Source organism: Elephantulus edwardii, unplaced genomic scaffold (genome assembly GCF_000299155.1).
Source record: "Elephantulus edwardii isolate Elephantulus edwardi_28Jun2011 unplaced genomic scaffold, EleEdw1.0 scaffold00320, whole genome shotgun sequence".
Taxonomy (NCBI): Eukaryota; Metazoa; Chordata; class Mammalia; order Macroscelidea; family Macroscelididae; genus Elephantulus; species Elephantulus edwardii.
Window position 1 is genome coordinate 1,541,535 of NW_006400070.1, and position 21,488 is coordinate 1,563,022.

The window sequence follows — 21,488 nt, forward strand, 5'->3', positions numbered from 1 at the left end:
GCAACAATGAATGAATGGAAACCCAAAATCTCTGTAAATGTTTATGAAAATTAATAAAATATAGAAAAAAAAAGAAATTGAAAGAATCTGATTTCAGAAAAAAAAACAACAAAGAGATGGAAGCAACTCAAGTGCCTATCGACAAATAAATGGATAGGAAAACTATAGTACATTCACACAATGGAATACTACGCAGCACTGAAAAACAGGAACTCATAAAATATTACACAACATGGGTGACTCTAGAGGACATTACGCTCAGTGAAATCTCTCAGTCACAAAAGAACAAATACTACATAACGCCACTGTTATGAAGCAGTTCTGACCTGAGGGGTTGGGAGAAAACTAGGAAGAGAAGGGATAGATAATGAACATTGCATTGAAACAGATGAAAGGAAGAACTATTTAAAAAGAATATATGATTAGGCATTATTTGTATGACAGTAGTCCAGAATAAGAGGTACATTGCAAAGTGTACTGGAGGAGGGGAATGGAGGAAATTGTGCAACAATGAATGATTTTTTAAAAAAAATTAGAGTTGGTAGAGAGAAAAATATTTAACAAAGAATGAATGAAATCTAACTTCCCTGTAAAATTTTTTAAAAATCCCAGTTGTTGTTGTTATATGCCATCAACTCATAGTGTTAATGACTCAAAGTGACCCCGTGTACATTAGCTCTGAACCCTGCCCCATCCTGAGCCAATCTCATTGTCTCTAAAACACCTAATCCCAATTATTTCTCTAGTCACTGAGTCAATCCATCTTTCCCTGGGTCTTCCTCTCCTGTGCCGTCCCTCTACCCTCCCAAGCGTGATGTCTCTCTCCAACTCTCCAAGGACTGGTGGTCCTTCCTGGCTGCATCCTGGTAGTCCACTTTTTTTTTTTGTATGATTTGATGGGTAGAGAGGTGAGGGAAATTGAAAGAATTTGTTTGCATTTGTATTGGAATTTTGTAATGAAAAGGATAAAAGTCAACTTGGGGAGGGGGAAGGGAAGGAGAAGGGGTAAAATGTGCAACAATAAATGGATTAAAATATAACTTTTCTGTAAGCTTTTGTTAAAATGACAATTAAAATTTAAAAAATTTATTTATTTATTTATTTTTTTAAAAAAAGCTTGACCATAAAGAGTTTGGGCTGCTCCAGTAAGGAAATTGAAATGAGTCACACATTACTGAAACCAGTTAAGCCATTTCCTGCCTTATTTCCCCTTGAAGATATTTTCTGAGTTCATATGCTGTAATTCTGAAAGAACTTTATGAAAACCGTATGTTTTATTTCCTGATTCTCAAGAAAGGACTTTAAGGGTTATTTTTGTCAGTCAAGATAGCTTATAAGATGCAGCCTTACTTTGGCAAGGTTTAGTCCATTGTACATGTAACTCTGCTCAACTTTCTGCCAGCATTTAGGAAATAGCTCTATTCTCACCACTGCTCTCAAATCACATAACATCAAAGAATGGAACTATCTCCTACAACATTGCATTAAAAAGTAGGTAAATATCAGTTTCCTTTCACTTTTATGTAGCTGGTGAGGCTGACCTAGAAATCCAGACATTGTAGCATGCTGCCTGTATTTGATTTGACCCAAGAATGAGTCTTTGCTACTTAGGGTAGTATTTTTCATGAACACATACCATGATTCATTTGAAGTTTAGGAGTAATAAAAAAATCTCAGAACAATTGTTTCCTTGGTCTCTAGAATTCTTCATAGATTTACAAGATTTTTCTTTATTTCCTCCCTCTCAGAGAAAGTAGACAGAATGGACAAACTGTCTATTCTTTTCTGCTTCGACAAATTACACCATACTCTCTCTACCCCTTTCCTAGAAGATGAGCTCCTTTAATAAGAAAGGTAGATTTTATTTTCCATTTTCATTTGGAAATTATATACTTGTTTATTCATTTGCTTATTAAATAAAAATGTAAGCTTTATGCTCTTAGTAATTTACTGCAGTTCTAATAGAAATCCCACAAATGGGTGGCTTTAACAAACAGAAATTTGTTTTCCCACCACTTAGGAGTCTAAGAAGTTTTAATTCAGAGTGCTAGTTTTAGGAATAGACTTTTCATTCTCAGCCTGCTCTGGAGAAAGTTTTTTGTCCCTGCGCATCTGGTTTTCAGAGAATTACCCTTGGCTTGGCATCTCTCTCTTCCTGTTTCTGCTTGCACATTTGTGTGTCAAATCTCTTTGATATCTCAAAGGAGATTGATTCAAAAAACACCTTATTCTAATCCTGTATATTAACATGGCAAAACATTCTATTCCTAAATCATTATTAACACAAGTTTAAGTTTTTGAGGACACAAATCTCTCCCTCAAATGATGAAAGAAGTATGATTGGATGTCACTACTGAACCACAATTTCTGTTCTAGAGAAAGTAATAACTCTGTTTGGAATAGTCTCCCAATTACTCCCATAGAGCTTGGCTCTGGTCTGTGAGCAAAACCTTAGTATGTGGTTATGCGCCTTTGAGTCACCTATGACTCACAATGACTCTATGTACAGTAGCTCTGAATTCTGCCCAATTGTAAACCTGTCTCCAGCTCACCTACACCCTTGCCACAGTTATTGTGCCAAACCATCTCATCCAGAGTCTTCCTCTCCTGCACTGTCCCTTCACCCTTCTAAGCATGGTCTCCTTTTCCAAGTACTAGTCCCTATTTGCCACATGCCCAAAGTGTGTGAGATGCAGCCTAGAAAATTTTAATACATTGAAGAATACAGTCTTCTGTGGAGAATTAGAAGCAGTGAATAACTTGGTAAAAATGCAAAACTAAAAATCTTTGCCATCAGGTTGGAACCAACTCATAGCTGACCTTCCGGTGGGTATTCAAGATGATGAAAATTACACAGGAGTAGATGGTCCAGATTTCTCCCTTGGAACTGCTAGTGAATTCAAATTGCCAGAGTGGCTCAGCCTTGGGTGAGCAGTATGACTCCCTAAGAACAATGCATTAACACTCCCTTATCATTTGATAAGGTCATTAAAATAGTTATTGGGCTGTTTTCTCCCTTTATATTCTCAAACTTCCAGTTAAGAGAATCAAAGGCTGGTCAATCCCAGAAAGGAAGTCATCCCTAATTTTGGCAGGTTCTGTAAGAGGCAGTAAAAAAGAATCAAGTCTAACCAGCCAAACGCAGCCTGATAATCAATGGGATGACCCCCACATATGGAAGTCAAACTATTCTCCAGGAAAATGTAAAATATTTTAACAAACAATAGAATGTAAGAGCTAGATCCATATATGAGCATCCTTAGTATACATCTATCTATCTATCCATCCATTCATCCATCCATCTATTTGGTACTTGCTTGGTTAATATTTACTGTTTGAAGGCTTTGTAGAGGCCCTCTTCAATCTAAGATGTTACGATGATGTTACGATGATGTTATGTTATGTTATGTTATGTTATGTTATGTTATGTTATGTTATGTTATGTTATGTTGTTAGTGGCACCTCATGGCTTGTTATAGGAAACAAGCTCTAGCACAGAAGAACATCTGTATATGAGTTAGACTGACTTCTCCATATGAGGCAGAGATATGCCAGTTAGATTTTTGCAGCCCATTGCTACTTCAGTGGATCAATTCTGATCCATGGTGACCATCTAGGACAGAGTTGTAATTCCCTGTGGAGTTTCTAAGGCTTTAATCAGCATAGAAGCTGATGTCAGGTCTTTTCTGTCAAGGAGCTACTGATAGGTTCTAATGATTACCCTTTTAAAAAACAGCCTAGCACTTTTGACCACTGTGTTCCTGTGCTCCTTTTCTTTTGCAATGGGAACTTAAAATTACAAGACAAATTCTGACTTATGTGTTTTGATAGGACATAATTTGTGTTTTAATTTCCCTTTAGAAACTTGTTATATTTGTCAGCTCCTTACCAACATATAACCTCATAGAAGAGCTTGCATGGATGAAAGATGTAAAGTGACTTACTTTCTATTTGTTTTATATTCCCTTTAAGAATACACTGTACCTGTCCAAACTCAGCTTTTAGAAATAAAAAAATCAGGAAGTTGTTCCTAACCAGTGAAATCTGTTTTGAATTTTAAATATGGTAACTGTATGTTATTATCAAATGAGAAGTTGGTTATGAACATTTGAAACAGCCACTGTACTGCAAATCTGATTTACCAGGTCATGAAAATGCCTGTTTATCAGTGTCATATTTACACACTTAAAATGGAATTTCTCATTCCAATTCATACTGTCAGTGAGATTTGGAAGGAGGAATAATTCAATTTTCCAGATTTATTCCTTTATTTATGTTTGACCTAGAACACATAGATAGAAAATAGTTTTACATTGAACTCACCAGTTATGTTCATAGACCAACTGATTTGGTTATTATGAGCATAATATGAGGTCTTGAATTTCTATAGTAGTTTAGTTGTACAGTGTTTTAGTTAGTCTTGAGTTCTCAGAGGGCGGGTTTTATAAAATTTTCCTGTATAACAGTCTATCAGCATTGGAAGTAAAAATGCATTTATCTATGCCATTAGTAATATGAGTAAAAATAATTCAACCATATTTTTTAAAGAAAATCTTTAGATAATATCAAGGTTTATTTGCTCCTGTTTTCCCTTGAAAGGTCTCTGATGACATAATCTGTAGAGAGTTTCAGTGCCAACCCAAAGGCTGTGCCTCTCTTGAGAATTCAAATTCACAAGCAGCTCCACAGGAGAAAGATGGGTAGTTCTCCTGTTTGATTTACAGCTTCAGAAAAATTGCTGGAGGAACAAATGATTAGTTGATTCCAACTCAATGGCAATTAGCTTTGAGTTTAATTATCTAATAGTATGTTTAATTATCTATAGGGTGTTGAGTTGCTAACCAAATGGCCACACATTTCTAGTTTGTTCTAATCTACTTGCCACTCTAAGATGGGCAGTCTCCTCCTGTTAAGATTTATATCCTCAGATACCCAATGGAGAGAGGTTTTAAGTCATAATTGACACAATGGCAGTAAGTTGGTACTTTTTACTATTATCTAATGTGATAGTTGTTCAATGCTTCTGAGTCTATACTGCCTCACAGTGACACCATGTACAACAGAGGGAAGCACTGTCAGGTCATGTGTCATCTTCACAATCATTGCTATATTTGAATCCATTCTTGCAGCCCCTGTGCTAGTCAGTCTCATTGAGGTTCTTCCTGTCTTTTGTTGAAACTCTACCAATAATGTCCTTCTCCAGAAATTGATCTCTCATAATAACATTCTTGTTTCTCAGGTGCATTCTAGCTTTACTTCTTCCATGGTAGATTTGTTTATTCTTTTGAAAATCGACCTTGTATTCAATATTTTTTTTTTACCACTACTGTAATTCAGAGGCAGTAACTCTTCTTTTGTGTTCTTCTTTATTCTTCAGGTTTTGCATGCACATTAGCTGACTGAAAATACCATAGCTTGGGTCAGGAACACTTTAGTCTTTTCTTTATTTCATTTTTTATTAAAGAAAATTTTTTTATTTTAATTGTCATTTTTCTGTCTACCTATACTTGGACCAGGAGGCAGTCATCAGAACAGAACAAGGAAACACGGCATGGGTCAAAATTGGGAAGTGTGTACGCCAGGGCTATATCCTGTCTCCATACCTTTTCAATCTTTCTGCAGAACAGGTTATCTAGGAGGTTGGGCTCTGTGAGGAGAAATGCGGCATCAGGATTGGAGGAAGAATCATCAACAATCTGCATTATGCAGATGACACAACTCTGCTTGCTGAAACTGAGGAGGACCTGAAGGACTTGCTGTGGAAGATCAGGGACTACAGTCTTCAGTATGGATTGAGACTCAATATCAAGAAAACAAAGGTTCTCACCACTGGGCTGATTGACAGCATCAAAATGGATGGTGAAGAGATTGAGATTGTTCATAGTTTGGGTTTACTTGGCTCCACAGTCAACACTCTTGGCACCAGCAGCCAGGAAATTAAAGGACGTATAGCGATGGGAAAGTCTGTGGTTAGAGACCTCTCTTAAGTGCTGAAGAGCAAGGATGTCAGTCTGGTGCACCATGGTCTTTGTAATCACTTGCTATGCATAAGGGAGCTGGACAATGACTAGGGAGGATAGGAGAATTGATGCATTTGAGCTGTGCTATTGGAGAAGAGTATTGACTATACCATGGACTGCTAGGGAAATAAACAGGTTTGTCCTGGAGAGGGTGAAGCTGGGCTGCTCCTTGGAGGCAAGGATTCTGTAGTTTCATCTGACATACTTTGGACATCTTGCAAGGAGGGACCAGTCCTTGGAGAAGGATGTCATTCTTTGGAAGGAGGAGGGACAGCGCACCTCTATGAGGTGGATTAATTCAGTGACTGGGGTAATAATGGGGGCAGATGTGTCAGAGATGGTGAGATTTGCACAGGATAAGGCAGAGTTTAGGGCGGTTGTACATAGGGTCACTATGAGTCACAGGTGACTCAACTGCACATAACAACAACATAACAACAAAGTGCTTGTTAATTTGAAAATTTTAGGATCCTATCTAAGAAACTTCATTTATTTTCTGGGTGGGCTCTTAAATCTGTATTTTTACCTAGTACCTCCCTGCTCCAGGTGATTCTGTTGGAAATGATCTTGAGAGAAACTGGTTTAGAAGTACTGCAAGGTGATTCAACATAACAAGGAAATAAAGTGGAAAATAAGATGTAAAGATTGTAGGGTATATATCTGTTGTTGTACAGCAGTCCTAAACCCTGCTCTGTCCTGTGCCAATCTTACTGTCTCTGATACATCCACCCTAATTACCCCAGTCACTGAATCAATCCTCCTCATAGAGGGTATTACCCTCCTGTGCTGTCTCTCCACACTCCTAAGCATGACATCCCTCTCTAAGGACTCCTCCTTGCAACATGTCCAAAGTATGTCAGATGAAGCCTCAGAATTTTTGCCTCCAAGGAGCAGCTTGGTTTAACCCGCTCCAGGATCAACCTGTTTGTTTTCTTAGTAGTCCATGGTATAATCAATACTCTTCTCTAGCACATAGCTCAAAGGCATCAATTCTCCTTCTATCCTCCCTAGTCATTGTGCAGCTCTCTGATGCATAGCAAGTGATGGCAAAGACTGTGACCTGTATCAGGTACACCGTAGTCTACAGACTGACACTATTGCTCTTCAGTACTTTGGAGAGGTCTTTAACAGCAGGCTTTCCCATCATAATACGTCTTTTAATTTCCTGGCTGCTGGTGCCAAGTGTGTTGACTGTGGAGCCAAGCAGACTAAAGCTGTGAACAATCTGAATCTCTTGACCATCCATCCTGATGCTGCCAATTGACTTAGTGGTTAGAATCTTTGTCTCTTTTATATTGAGCTTTAATCCATATTGAAGTCTACAATCCTTGACCCTCTGCAGCAAGCGCTTCAAGTCCTCCTCAGTTTCAGCAAGCAGGGTTGTGTCATCTGGATAATGCAGATTGTTGATGGATTTTCCACCATTCCTGATGCCACACTTCTCCTCACAGCCCAGCCTGCCGGATAATCTGTTCTGCATACAGGTTGAAAAGGTATGGAGATAGGACACCTCCCTGGCAAACACCCTTCCCAACTTTGAACTATGCAGTGTTTCCTTGGTCTCTTCTGATGACTGCCTCCTGGTCTAGGTATAGGTTTTGTGTTGGCACGATCAAGTGTTAAGGAATTCCCATTCTTCTCAGAGTTAGCCACGGTTCTTTATGATCCACACACTTTTGCATCATCAATGAAACACAGATAGACAAGATCCATCTAACATTAGCTACAATATCCCTAGTACCACGACCCCTTCTAAACCAAGCCTGTACTTCTGGCAGTTCTCTGCTGATATGCTGTTCCAGTATTTTTGGATAATCTTCAACAGAATCTTGCTTGCATGTAGTATCAATGATATTATTCTATAATTTCCACACTCTTTTGGGTCACCTTTCTTTGGAATGGCAACAAATAAAGATCTCTTCCAGTTAGTTGGCCAAGTGGTTCTCCAGATTTCTTGGCACAACTTGGTGAGCACATCCAGGGCAGCATCTCTTCATTGAATATTGTCAGTTGGTATACCATCTATTCCTGGGCCCTTATTTTTTGCTAATTTCTTCAAAGCAGCTTGAACGTCTTCCTTCATCACCATAGGCTCTTGCTTATATATTGTTTCATGAAATTCTTCTGTGTCTGCCAATTTCTTTCGGTTATGGTGACTCTGTATACTCTTTCCATCTTCTTTTAATACTTGCTGGATCATTTAATATTCTGTCTAAAGCATCCTTGATTATAGCAACTCGAGGTTTGAATTTGCTCTTTAGTTCCTTGAGCTTAAGAAATGCTGACTGGGTTCAGCTTTTTAAATTTTTTTTATTTTCTGACTCCAGCTCCTTGTACATTTCATTTTAATATTTTACTTTGTCTTCCCACACTGCCTTTTGAAATCTTCTGTTCAACTCTTTAGTATCTTGAATTCTTCCTTGGGCTTTGGCTTCTCTGCGCTCCAGTGCAATTTTCAGAGTATCTTCTGACATCCATTTTGGTCTTTTCTTCCTCTTCTGTCTTTGTAATGACCACCTGCACTCTTCCTGGATGATACCCTTGATATCCTCCCACAACTCATCTGGCCTTCGCTCATTAGTGTTCACAGCCTCAAACCTGTTCCTGAGATGGTTCTGAAAATCAGGTGGGATAGACTCAAGGTCATATTTTGGGTCTCGTGGATTCGATTTAATTTTCCTTAGCTTCATCTTGAACTTGCATATGAGTAGTTAGTGGTCTGTCCCACAATCATCACCTGGCCTAGTTTTCACAGCTGAGATTGAGCTTTTCCAGCGGTTCTTTCCACAGTTGTAATCAGTCTAATTCCTATGCATACCATCAGGTGAAATCCATGTATATAACCTGCATTTATGTTTCTTATAAAATGTATTTGATATCTAGGGTAGGGAAATATTAATTTAAAAATTTAACAGATAGCATATTAAAAATGTATGCACTTGAGTATTAAAGAATAAATATCTAGAACTTGAATCTAACTGTAGTTACCATTGGTGGTAGGAAAGCTCTATGATACAGCCCCCAAATCATAAAATTTATGAGCTGAGGAAGCTCTGATAACCTAGTGGTAAGAAGTTGCACTGGTAATTCAAAGGCAAGCTGTTTGAATCCACCATGGGAGAAAGACAAGAATTGTCTTCCCATGCCATTTACTGTCTCTGAAAACCTGCTGGAGATTCAGTTGTGGATCAGATCTAACTCTGGCACAAATCCACCAGGTGCTCTAAGGAAGGAAAACGAGCGTTCTCCTTTCAAGCAGTTTACGAACTCTAAAAACCCACTTGAGGGTCAGCTGTTCTGACTCAGTGGCAATCAGGGGTGTTTTTTGAGAGTTATGGTTGACCTAGTTACTAACACTTTATGGATAAACATGTCATTATTATAACTTAAAACAGTGCTGACAAAAGAAGTGAAACAGGTCTCAAGTGAAGCTTAAATAGACACAGGATATAAATATAGGTGAGCTTAACCTCCATAGAAATCTTCCTAGGGAGCTCTGGTGGCCTAGTGACAAGAAGCTGCACGGCAGTCCCAGAGGTATGCGGTTCAAATCCACCAGATGCTTTGCTAGAGAAGGAGGGGCAATCTCCTCCTGTGCCAGTCATATCCGATTTGATGGTACACAAATAATAATAATAATAGTAAAAATAAAAAGCAGGCTTCCTAAAAGTGTATTAAGAAATGGCCTGGCTTGTTAATCAGATATGTTTGTGATAAAAGGATAGGCTCAGTTTTCTTTTTCTTTCTTTTCCTTTTTTAAAATTTTCTACCTATTAAAACAAGCTTGGAATCAGGAGTGGCATTCGATTTGGAAATACCTTGCCTCCAGAAACTCTATGAACTTGGAGAAATGATGAAAGTATACAGGTGTTCAGGTCTTTCATTCATACGGTCACTATGAATCATCTAAGACTCAGCGTCACTTAACAACAACAACTGATGCATTGAAGATTATTTAGAAGACCAAGGTATGAATCAAACACACCTTGGTCTTCATATTGTCATCATTGCTCTCCAGCATTTTGGAGAGATTCCTGACAGTCGACTTGCCCAATGCAATATGCCTCCTGACTGCTGGTACCAAGATGAAATCATTGACAGCTTCAGTCCTTTCTCCATCCATCAAGATGACTGTTGGTGATGTGATGAGGAACCTTGTTTTCTTGATGTTGAGATGTTATCTATACTGACAGCAAGTGTTTCATCACTTTCTCACTTTCAGCAACCAAAGTTATGTTAGCTGCATAACTCAGGTTGTTGATGAGTCTTCCTCCAATCCTGATGCCACTTTCTTCTTCATAGAGTCCAGCTTCCTGAATTATTTGTTCAGCATGCCGATTGAATAGATATGGAGAAAGGATGCAACCATGATGCACACCCTTCCTGATTTTAAACCATGCAGTGTTTCTTTGCTCTGCTGAGACAATAGCCTCTTAGTCTAAGTATAGATTACCTATGAGCACAGTTAAATGTTCTGGGATTCCTATTCTTCTCCTCAATGTAAGCCATAATTTGTTATGATCTACACAGTCATACATCTTAGATATTCATAAAAATCTATAAATCTATAAGAATCACTAAAGAGTATACCATAAAACCTGAAATAAACAAGTTAGTGACCTGTTTTAGAATCCTAGAAAATGAACTAGATCTGGAAGTGACATTCTTGTTCATATTGAGTTTATATGATTCTAAGCAGCTCTACAAGAGAGACTATTCCTGCCTCAAAGGCTGAATTATTTACTGGAGCATACTGCCACATCTTTTTCCTGAAGAGCAGCTAGTGGGTTGAAAGTGCTGACCTTTTGGTTACCAACTGAGCACTTTCGCCACTCTGCTGCTAAGGCTCCTGAAGTAACATTCAGACATTGCAGTCAAGTCCAAACAAACTCATAGCTCACATTCTAGCAAGCTTTCAGAGGCTATAAATCCCATGGAAGAGATTGCTTCCTGTGCTATGTACATTGTTGTTTTATTGCTGTTATATGCTCTCTAGTTTACTGTTGGGAGATATCAAATTATGCTCCTTAGAGACAAGGATGGTGAAACTTTGTCTCACATACATTGGACATGTTACCAGAAGAGGGAGGCCCTTGGACAAGATATCAACAAGCTATCATACTGGGAAAGGTTGAGGATTAGAAAGAGAGGAAGATCCTCAATAAGATGGACTGACACAGTGACTGTAACAGTGGGCTTGAGCAGATGATGAGGATGGAGAAAGACAGAGTAAGATTCAGGTCAGTTTCTTATAGGGGTTGCTATGAGTCATGGTCAACTTGATGACACATAAAAGAGCACCAATCTCTAGAAAATCTTTTAAAAGAGATGTAGAGTGTTGGAAAGGACACTCTATTTACATTTAGATGACATATTCCATTGCTAGCTAACTAATTTTTTAGTATAATCTTGGATCTCTCAGATCCTCTGCTTTCCCTTCTAAAGTAAGGATAAAATGAGATAATGTATACAAGAGAATGAGACACATATATTAGTCTTCTTGTCACTCTTCTTCAATTCTAATTATAGGCCACGGGCCCATCCTGACCACAGAGCCCAGGGCCCCGGCTGGGCCTCTACTAAGGCTTCATCTTATCTAAACAGAGATTGGCCAAGGGCAAGAGCCCCATGATTGAAGCAGGGCCATTTTGAGTCTTTCTGTGGGATTCTTCAAACGAAACTTGACAATAAACTTTCTTATTTTCTTCTAACATGGTGTTACGGTAAGGATCTTACTTAAGCTGTTGGCAGCCAATCTCTACATTTAGAGAGACTGAGGTAATAGAGAGAGAAAGAGAATAATCAAGATACAAGGCAGAGATGCAACACAGATGGAGAGTAAGTTTCTGGCTTAACTATCCCTGAAGTAAAAACCTAACTCCTATCTTGATAACAAGCAGCCCAGGTGATGTAGTGCGGTATGCATTAGCCTGCTAACCAAAGGGTCGGTTGTTCAAATCCACCTGCTGCTCAGCAGGAGAAAACTACAGACTGTCCTCCCTTAAAGATTTATAGCTTCAGAAACCCATTGGGAGGTACCGCAAGTTAGAATAAACTAAACAGCAGTGTGCTGGCTTTTTTCTTTTCTAGTATTGGTAGTATCATTAATATGATATGCTAACAAAATACAGCTGACAATCATTAAAAAATGGTTAGACGAGTATCTAGACAGGAAACTACCAGAAGCTCAAGCAGGATTTAGAAGAGGCCATGAAACCAGGGATATCACTGTTGATGTCAGATGGATTCTGGCTGAAAGTAAGGAATACCAGAAGTTAGTGTTTATTAACTCTGCAAAGGCATTTGACTGTGTGGATCATAACAAGTTGTGGCTGACAATGAGAAAAATGAGAGTCTCAGAGAACTTAAATATGCTCATATAGAACCTATACAAGACCAGGAGGCTGCTGTTTGAACAGAGTAAAGGAACATTGCGTGGATTAAAATTGAGAAGGAAGTGTGTCAGGGTTGTATTCTCTCTCCATACCTATTTAATCTATATGCTGAGGAAACTATCCAAGAAGCTGGACTCTGAAGAGGAGTGTGGTGTTAGGATTTGAGAGAGACTCATCAATAATTTGCATTTCAGATGACACAATCTTGCTTAATGACACTAAGGAGGAAGGACTTGAAGCATTTGTTGCAGAAGCTCAAGGGGTGCACCTTTTGTTATGTATTGCATCTCAATGTCAAGAAAACAAAGATTCTTACCACTGGACTATAGGCAACCTCATGATGATGGAGAAAATATTAAAACTGTCGACAACTTCATCTTACTTGCATCCACAATCCGGAAATAAGGAGACACTTCTTTGCACTGGGGAAATCTGCAGTTAGAGTCCTCTCCAAATTATTGAGGAGTAATAATGTCAGTTTGAGGACTAAGGTGCATCTGATTCAGGCCATGGTCTTTCCAGTTTCTTGCTATGTATGCATCTGATATCTGGACAATGAATAAGGATGACAGAAAAAGAATTGACACCTTTGAGCTGTAGTGTTGGAGAAGAACATTAAACATCCCATGGACTGCCAAGAGAATAGTTATGTCTTGGAGAGGGTGCAGCTGGAGTGCTCTTTGGAGGCAAGAGACATAAGGCTTCTCCTCACATACTTTGGGCATGTTTCTAGGAGATGCTATTCCTTGGAGAAGGACATGATATTGGGAAGGGGGGGTTGGTGAAGGAGAGGAAGAACCTTAAGTGGGTAGATTGACATGGTGACTGCTGCAATGGACTCTTGTGTTTCAAAAAGTGTGAGGATGGCACAGGATAGAACAGGGTTCAGATCTTTTGTTCATAGGGTCGCTATGAGTTGTGCTCGACTAACAACAACAACAACAGTATTGGTAGTTTTCTCTCTATGTATGTGTGTCTTGTGAGCAGGATATGAAGGTAGTTTTCTTTGTTTTAGTAGTACCCTTTACTGTATGACTTTAACACTGAATATCAGGGAGTAGAATACCTAGTTCCAAGAAATAATAGAAACGAGAAACCTGACTTGATACCCTCCCTCAACTTCAGCCTTTGGCAGTTGGAAACCTTCCACTTGAGAACCATAGCTTCTAAGCCTGCAGGGTCTATGTCAAGAGAAAAGAGCAGATGAAAGGAAGGGAGAAGTGTGGAAAATTTTACCCTACTTGTAGCAGCAAAAACAGTTACATTACCTAAGTTTCACATTGACTCTCTCCTAGTCACTTTTGTGGATTTTTTCCAGCTCCTCCTACCCCAACATGATTGTACTTACAGCATAATTATTTCCCTCCATCTTATGGTTCTTCCCTTAGTACCTGGTTTTTCAGCAGTGTTCCTGGAAATGTTCCAAGAGGCTTTTGACCAGCTCTCTCTCCACTATACCGATGTGTGTCCACGAGAACTTCTCTTGGCAGGCATGCAAAGTGTGCTGGCCAGCCTAGTGTAGTCATATCACTTTCCCACTTCTTCAGCTGTTGTTTATTTAGCTTTTCTAGGTAAGCAGACACTCAGCACCTGTAATCCTCAGTATATATGCACTAGACATCCTGAACGGTTCTTTTGGAGCCTCTCTCTCTTGTCTAGAAGTTAATGAGTAAAACACTCTTCAACTTCCATCCTATCCTCATGGCACAAGAAGGGACACCCCCCCCCCCAATCCAGGAAGCTCCCAAGAAATCTTCCATAGAAGTTTTTTCTTTATCCCCATATTCTTGATTTTTTCCTTTTCCTGTATGGATTAAAAGCCTCAAACTCATTGCAGACTGGCCTGGACCCTCATGGAATTTCATGAACATTACATATCTTGGAACCTCACTTAAAACTTCTAAGGTAATAGATTTTTTTCCCCCAAGTACTTTGTAAACTGTGAGGTACTGTCCCCATCACAATTATAGAGGAATTACTTTCTTCTGCTCTAAGAGGTACAGGGAAGGCATAATGGAGAATGCTTTGTTTGAAACAGCAGCCATTTGAAAGCTATTGTGGATGAAGTGTCTGTGTGTAGTTAATAGGTACTTTATTACTTAATTAAGGTAGATTTGTTAATAACATAGAGCTTTCAATCCATGCTGCTTTCTAACTAAATGTATAAATGGCAATAATGAAGACAGTAGGGGACAAGCATTTGTTATTAAAAATAAGAGTTAGCCAGGGAACTAGCTAGCATTACTCTTTGTTTTGTTAAAGTGGCCTGCAGTCAGTAGATATATACACTGTGTCCACACACTCCTAAAGGTTTTTGCTGTGGTGGTACTATCCAGTATACACACATTGATTGACCATCCTATAGACTACTCAAGGGAGCACTTTCTTCATCTGGCTGAGAGGTTGTCAGAGGGATCAAATGAGAAGATGAGTTTAGATAGTAAGTCCTCATCCATCCTTTTAATTCATTCACCAGTTATTTACTGAACATCTATTTTCCCCTAAAAACTATGTCACCTGTTGGGTCTATAGTGGCAAAAAACCAGATAGGGTCTCATTGCCCTTACACAGTTTGCAGTCTACTGAGGAAACAAGTTTCAGGCTTTTTTTTTAAAATATAGAGAATATTGGCTTTATTTTAAACAGCAAATGCTTTCTCTCGTCTATGTAAGAAAATGGTCCACAATAAACAGAACAAAGAGCATCTCAGTTCTAATTAATACTTCTCTGAATTGTAACACCTGACTTTACTTTTTAAAATATTCTTAGATAGCCAGTAAGGATTTTAGAACTTAATTTCCAGATTTCTTTGAAATCTAGAAAATTATATTTTAGGAGTAAGGATAAAAAAAGGAAAAATGTGTCAAATGTAAGAGATCTTTTTTATTCTTATTGTAAAAGATTTTTTTTTTAAGAAAAAGAGTTGTTTCCTTTGTGTACAATTAAATATTTCCTTGTCATAGCAATGACAGTATTTTGTTATTTTTTTCTTTTTTTTTAATTTTAAAAAGAATTTTAGTGGGCATTTACAGAGATTTTGTATTTCCCTTCATTCATTGCTGCACTTCTCTCCCTGTCCAGCCCTCCCCCACACCCCAGTTCACTCCTCTCTTTCAAAAGTCTAAAAGTATGATATTTTAGGGCATTATTTTTATCATAGGAGTATGCAGTGAGGGTTGCAGAGTGGATTATATTTGGGGGTAGGGGGTGGGGTTTGGGGAGGTACGGGGGGGATTGTGTACCAATGGAGGGAGTTTTTCTTTTGCTTTTCAAGGAGAGGAGCAAATGGGGGGGGACGGGGAGAAGGGTGCAACAATGAATGAATGGAATTCCAAAATCTCTGTAGATGTTCATTGAAATGAAAAATAAACAACCTAAATTTAAAAAAAAAGTAAAAGAAACACTCCCTCCCTGGTACACAATCCCCCCACACCCTTCCCGCTGCTCCAAGTACATTCCACTATGCAACCTTAATTGTGGACTCTTGTGATAACCATAATACCCAATCATACATCGCTTTTAAATTATTCACTCCCTCATCTGTTTCTGTGCAGTATACACAATTTATCCAGTTTTTCTCAGTCTTACCCCAACCCTGATATCAATCCCATTTCACAACAGTGGCACCATGCAATATTTGTCCTTATGCGACTGAGATATTTCACTCAGCATAATGTCCTCCAGGGTCACCCATTTTGAATAATATTGCATGAGTTCCTTGTTTTTCAATGCAGCGCAGTATTCCATTGTGTGAATATACCACAGCTTCTCTATCCATTTGTTTGTTGATGGGTTATTTCCAACTCCTTGCTATTGTGAACAGAGCTGCAATAAACATGGGTGTGCATATATCTGCTTGGATGTCAGTTATGGTCTCTTTGGGATATATTCCCAGTAGTGGAATTGCTGGGTCAAATGGTATCTCTATTTGCAACTTTTTGAGAAAGCGCCATACCACCTTCCAAAGTGGTCATTTTACACTCCCACCAACAGTGAATAAGGGTTCCAGTTTCTCCACAACCTCGCCAGCATTTGTTGCTTGCTGTTCTGTTAAATTTTGCTATTCTGACTGGGGTGAGATGATATCTCATAGTTATTCTGAAGGTTTCAGGCTTTTAAATATTCACTTGAAAACCACGCTAAGTGTCAAGAAGGAAAACAGAATAGGGGAGCTACTGAGAGTTCCTAATCTGAATTTCCCAACAGAGGAAATATAAAGGGAGAACCACACTATATGTCCAGATTTGCAGTTCATTTGTATTGATGATTAAATAGCAGTAGTAAGTAATCTCTAGTAAAAAGAAATGCATTAATTTAGAACATATTGTTTTCTAAGAGTGTTCTTCCAAAACACTGCATTCTCTTTCAGATCCTATTTTACTTTTTTCCTCAAATAGAGCTTAAAATTTGTTTAAAAAGGTAACTTTATTGGAAGGTAAAGCTTTGTAGATATTATTTCCTCTAAGTGGTCAATTCCACCCTCTCAGAGTATACACATAAAAAACACTTTAACAATTCCATGGCAAAGTAGTTTTTAATTTATAATGTGTAACGTTGTTGTTGTTGCTGTTAAGTGCTGTCAAGTCATAGGCGACTCATAGTGACTGTGAACGAAAGGCCTGAACATTTGTATAACTTTCATCCTTTCTCCAGGTTTATAGGGTTTTCAGAGGCAAGCTATTTCGGAAGTGGATGCCACTCCAGCTTCCAAGCTTGTTTGAATCGGGGAGCTCCACCAAACACTGTCCACCATTGGTAACCATTATTGCATATGACACAATGGTGTCACAGTGTTCAGCTTCACAGCAACCACCAGGTACCTCTGTACAGCAAGTGGACAGACCAGGGCTATACGACCTAGAAGAATGTTTGACCAAAAGTAATTTTGTAATATTTATGTAAACTTTCTCTCTTACTTGATAATTGAAATATTTTCCTCTATCAACTGCTCTGCAGGAAAAAGATGAGTAATCTCCTTCTGTGTGATTTATAGCCCTTGAAAATCTGTTTGAGGGTCAGTTTCAACTCCATGGCCCCTACCTTTCAACAACAAGAAGACACTAATACAGATTCTGGAAAAGATTGCTTGCTGTTGTTGTAGGTGCTGTCAAGTAGACTATGACTCATAGCATCCCAATGTGCCATCCTCATCAATCCTGATACACTCAGACTCATTGTTATATTTTCTATATCAGTGCATCTTGTTGAGGATTTTTCTGTCTTTCACTGACCCTCTACCTTTTCAATGATGGTGTCTTTTAGTAAGGACTAGCCTCTCCTAATAGCATGCTCAAAGTATGTGAGATGGTGTTTCATTATCCTTACCTCTAAGGAACATTTTCTCCAAGAAATTTTTGTTTGTCCTTTTGGCAGTCCATGGGATATTCAGCACTCTTTACAACATCAGAGTTCAAAGGCATCAATTCTTCTGTTATCCTTAGTTGCTGCCCAGCTTTCAGATGCATAGCAAGTAAGTGAAGAGATCATGGCTTGAATTTGGTGCACCTTACTCTCTAAATAGATATCATACTACCAAGCACCTTGGAGACGTCCTTGACAGCTGACTTTCCCAGTGCAGAACATCTTGACTTCTTGACTGCTGATACCAAGGTTGTTGATTATGGAAGCAATCAAGATGAAATAGTTTACTGCTTCAATCTTTTCTCCATCTATTATAATGACACCTGTTGGCCCAGATCATTGTTATCTTGATGTTGAGATGTAAACCATATTGAAGACTGTTTTTATGTAATTGCCAAGACTTAATTTCTTATATGCAGTATACATGATTCTTTCTCATTATCAGTTTTTCTAGGCACAGGGAGGAATTGAATAGGAAAACAAAACAAAAATCAAACCAACCCAAAACTGTGCTTCCTATTACCTATTTGGGTAAGAATAAATAAACTGAATGAATAAATAAATTGAATGAATAGGGTGTGAGTTTGAATGACATTGTTGAAGAATAGATTCCCTACCAGATGAACTTGTTGATTATTGGGATATCAGAGTGCTAAAAATAGGCTTGATAAATAAAATAAAAATATTCTTTTTTTTTTTTTTAACGCCCCAGGAGACTTGTTTTATTACATGGCTTCCTCAGTCACCGTGATTAAATCCTATGCCCATGCGAAGAGATGGGGACATGCGTGCTGCCTGTGGCAGACCATTCCCCTCAGCTACACAGTCAGATGTGGCAGGGTGAGGAGTGGGTGCCTGGCTTCCCTGCGCTTGGGCAGGCTCTGAGATCCCAGGTGACACAGATGAAAGCCTGGAGAACTGGGCGGAAGGAATGTTCAGGCGTCGGTGACTCCCATGCTCTGCAGCCGGCCTTCCAGGGCAACATCTGCGGCCGCTTTCTTTTTGCTGCCCTCGTGCTGCTTCTTCTGCTTCTTTGACGGCTCCTGGTCAATGGGGTGCAGGCTTCACAAAAGGGATCAGTTCTTGGAGACCTGGCGGCATGAACTCTTTCAGCTTCTCAGGCACGATGATGCCCTTCTCCGTCTGGTAGTTCTCCAGGATGGCGCAGATGGTGCGAGTCGTGGCACACATTGTCGCATTGAGCATGTGCACAAACTCCACCTTGTCCATCATCTTCTTCGTCTGGCCGTATCGGATTCGGAGCCGGCGAGCCTGGTAGTCTGTGCAGTTAGAACAGGAGACCAACTCTCGGAAGGCTCCAGAGCCCGGAAACCAGGCCTCCAGGTCAAGCTTCTTACTGGCAGCATGATTCAAAGAACCTGAGACAATATTCACGATGTGGTAAGGAATCCCCAGAGACTGGTAGAACTCCTCGGCGGTGGCAATCATCTCGTCAAACATCTCCCATGACTTGTTGTCATGTGGTGACGAGTACACAAACTGTTCAATCTTCTCAAACTGATGGACTCGAAAGATGCCCCGGGTGTCACAGCCGTGGGAGCCCACTTCCTGGCGAAAGCAAGTGGACAGGCCAGCATACTTGATGGGCAGATCCTCCGGGCGCAGCCACTCGTCCCGGGGGAGGGCAGCGTTGGGCTGCTCCGAGGTGGCGATCAGGTACTTATCATAGGAGTTGTCGTCCGACTTCTCACTGCCTTTGCCAATCACCTTATAAAGTTCTTCATCAAACTGGCTGAGCTGTGCCACTTCCTGCATGACCTCCTTCCTCATGAAAAAGGGGGTGTAGATGGGAGTGTAGCCCCGACTTCCCAACGTGCGAAGGGCATACTGGATGAGTGCCTGTTCCAGGAACACCAGGACTCCCTTTAGGAAATAGCCTCGACTCCCAGACACCACAGCGCCCTTCTCGCCTTCGAAGCCATCCACCATCACCACCAGGTCCACATGTGAGTACTTCTTCCTGACAGTACAGTCGCCCCAAATCCTCTCTACTTTGTTGTCTGCATCCTCATCGTTACTGATGGGCACAGAGGGGTGCAGAAGGTTCCCAATCTCTCGGAAGTTCTCAAACCGCTCTGCTTCCATCTTGATCCGCTCCGCATCACACTTCAGGATGGCTTCATCGATAAGGAGTCGGACTTTTTTGATCTGTGAAACTTTCAGGTTAGCTAAAGTGTCTGCCTCCAGGTCATCTGTTCAGTACATCCTCCGGAATGGATTCATCATCTCCCACTGGCTCCTTTTTCTTCATCTTCTCTCCAATGGTTCTGCTGCATAGGTTCTTCAGCTTGTTTGCCCGAAACCTGCATCGTCGCCACTCGCTATCTGCCTTTACCAGCTGGTCCACTAGTCCGGGGTCCTTGAAGCGCTTCTCCTGTGTCTCCCGGATAAGCTCTGGATTCCCTCCTTTATCCACCCGAAACAAATCCAAGTCCAGCACCATCTTTCCTTCTCCTGGGTCAACCCTTCAGTAAAAGGATCGTACTGCAGTAGTTAGCCTGTCACCGCCACACTGCGCCGGCGCGTTGACCATAAAAATATTCTTGATGAAGAAAGAAATCTATTTCCTCTGGGCTTAGTTAATACCAAAGATGGAAAATGAATTCAAAGGAAATTAACCTTGGAAATCTTTTAGCAGGAGAACTACCACTGAGTAAGTAAAACCCAGTTTTTACTGCAGCATTAAGCAGTTTTGAGAAAATGATTAATGTACTTGGTCTTGAAATGAAGTAACAGTGATTGGTTGATGTTTAAGGCTCATGATGTAAAAAGAACACATTAGTTTTTGCCCCACAGAGCAAGGTGCTCCCACATAGAAAGGTTCCCAGTCTCTGAGTCTGTACTGTGTGGAATACAATGACATCTCAGATTTGATTGCTTAAAATGTTTTTGTTGCTCCTGTGCATAATAGCATTTGTGTAAATTAAATGTGTGATATCATTATATATCTAGGCAAAAACTGTGCACACACCATGCTTATGTTGGTACATGTAAATTACTTCATATCTTCCAAAATTCTGAATTACAGTTTTTCATGCTTCAACTATTCCTAACATACAGAGCACAATTAGAGTAGACTAGTAGATATGACACCTGAGGCTGGGCCCTCAAATATGGAAATACAAAAGAGGAGGACACTAGAACATGGAATGTGAGCAGCATAAATGTAGGAAAGTCAAACATTGTTAAGAAAGAAATGGAACATATAAATATTGACATACTACTATGTACTGGCAAAATGAGATGGATTGGCATGCGACATTTTGAATCAGACAGTCATTATGATCTACTACACCGGAGCTGAAAAGGTGAGGAAAAATAGGTTGCATTCATAGTTTAAAAAGTCATTGATAGATCCATCTTGAAATACAATGTTGGAATGACAGGATAATATCCATACACATACAAGGAAGTTCAGTAAATACCACTGTCATTAAAATATATGCACCAACAATTAGAGCCAAAGAGGAGGAAATAGAAGATTTCTACAAACTTTTGCAGTCGGAAATCGATCAAACATGCAATTAAGATGCATTAATAACTGCAATGCAAAAGTTGGGAACGGGGAAGAAAACTAGGCCAGGTGCTGAGTGTGGAACAGAACTACTCATATGCAAATTCAAGCTGAGGTTAAGAAGATTAAATCAAATCCACAGGAACTAATTTTTTTTTATTTTATTAAATTTTATTA

At 39.6% G+C, this 21,488-nt stretch overlaps 1 protein-coding gene and 1 pseudogene across 1 annotated transcript in view; one reads left to right on the plus strand and one right to left on the minus strand.

Moving 5' to 3' along the window:
• PPM1L (protein phosphatase, Mg2+/Mn2+ dependent, 1L) overlaps positions 1 to 21,488 on the plus strand; it is a 616,688-nt gene that overhangs the window by 315,016 nt on the left and 280,184 nt on the right. The window lies entirely within an intron of this gene.
• Positions 18,712 to 20,240, minus strand: LOC102849598 (annotated as a pseudogene).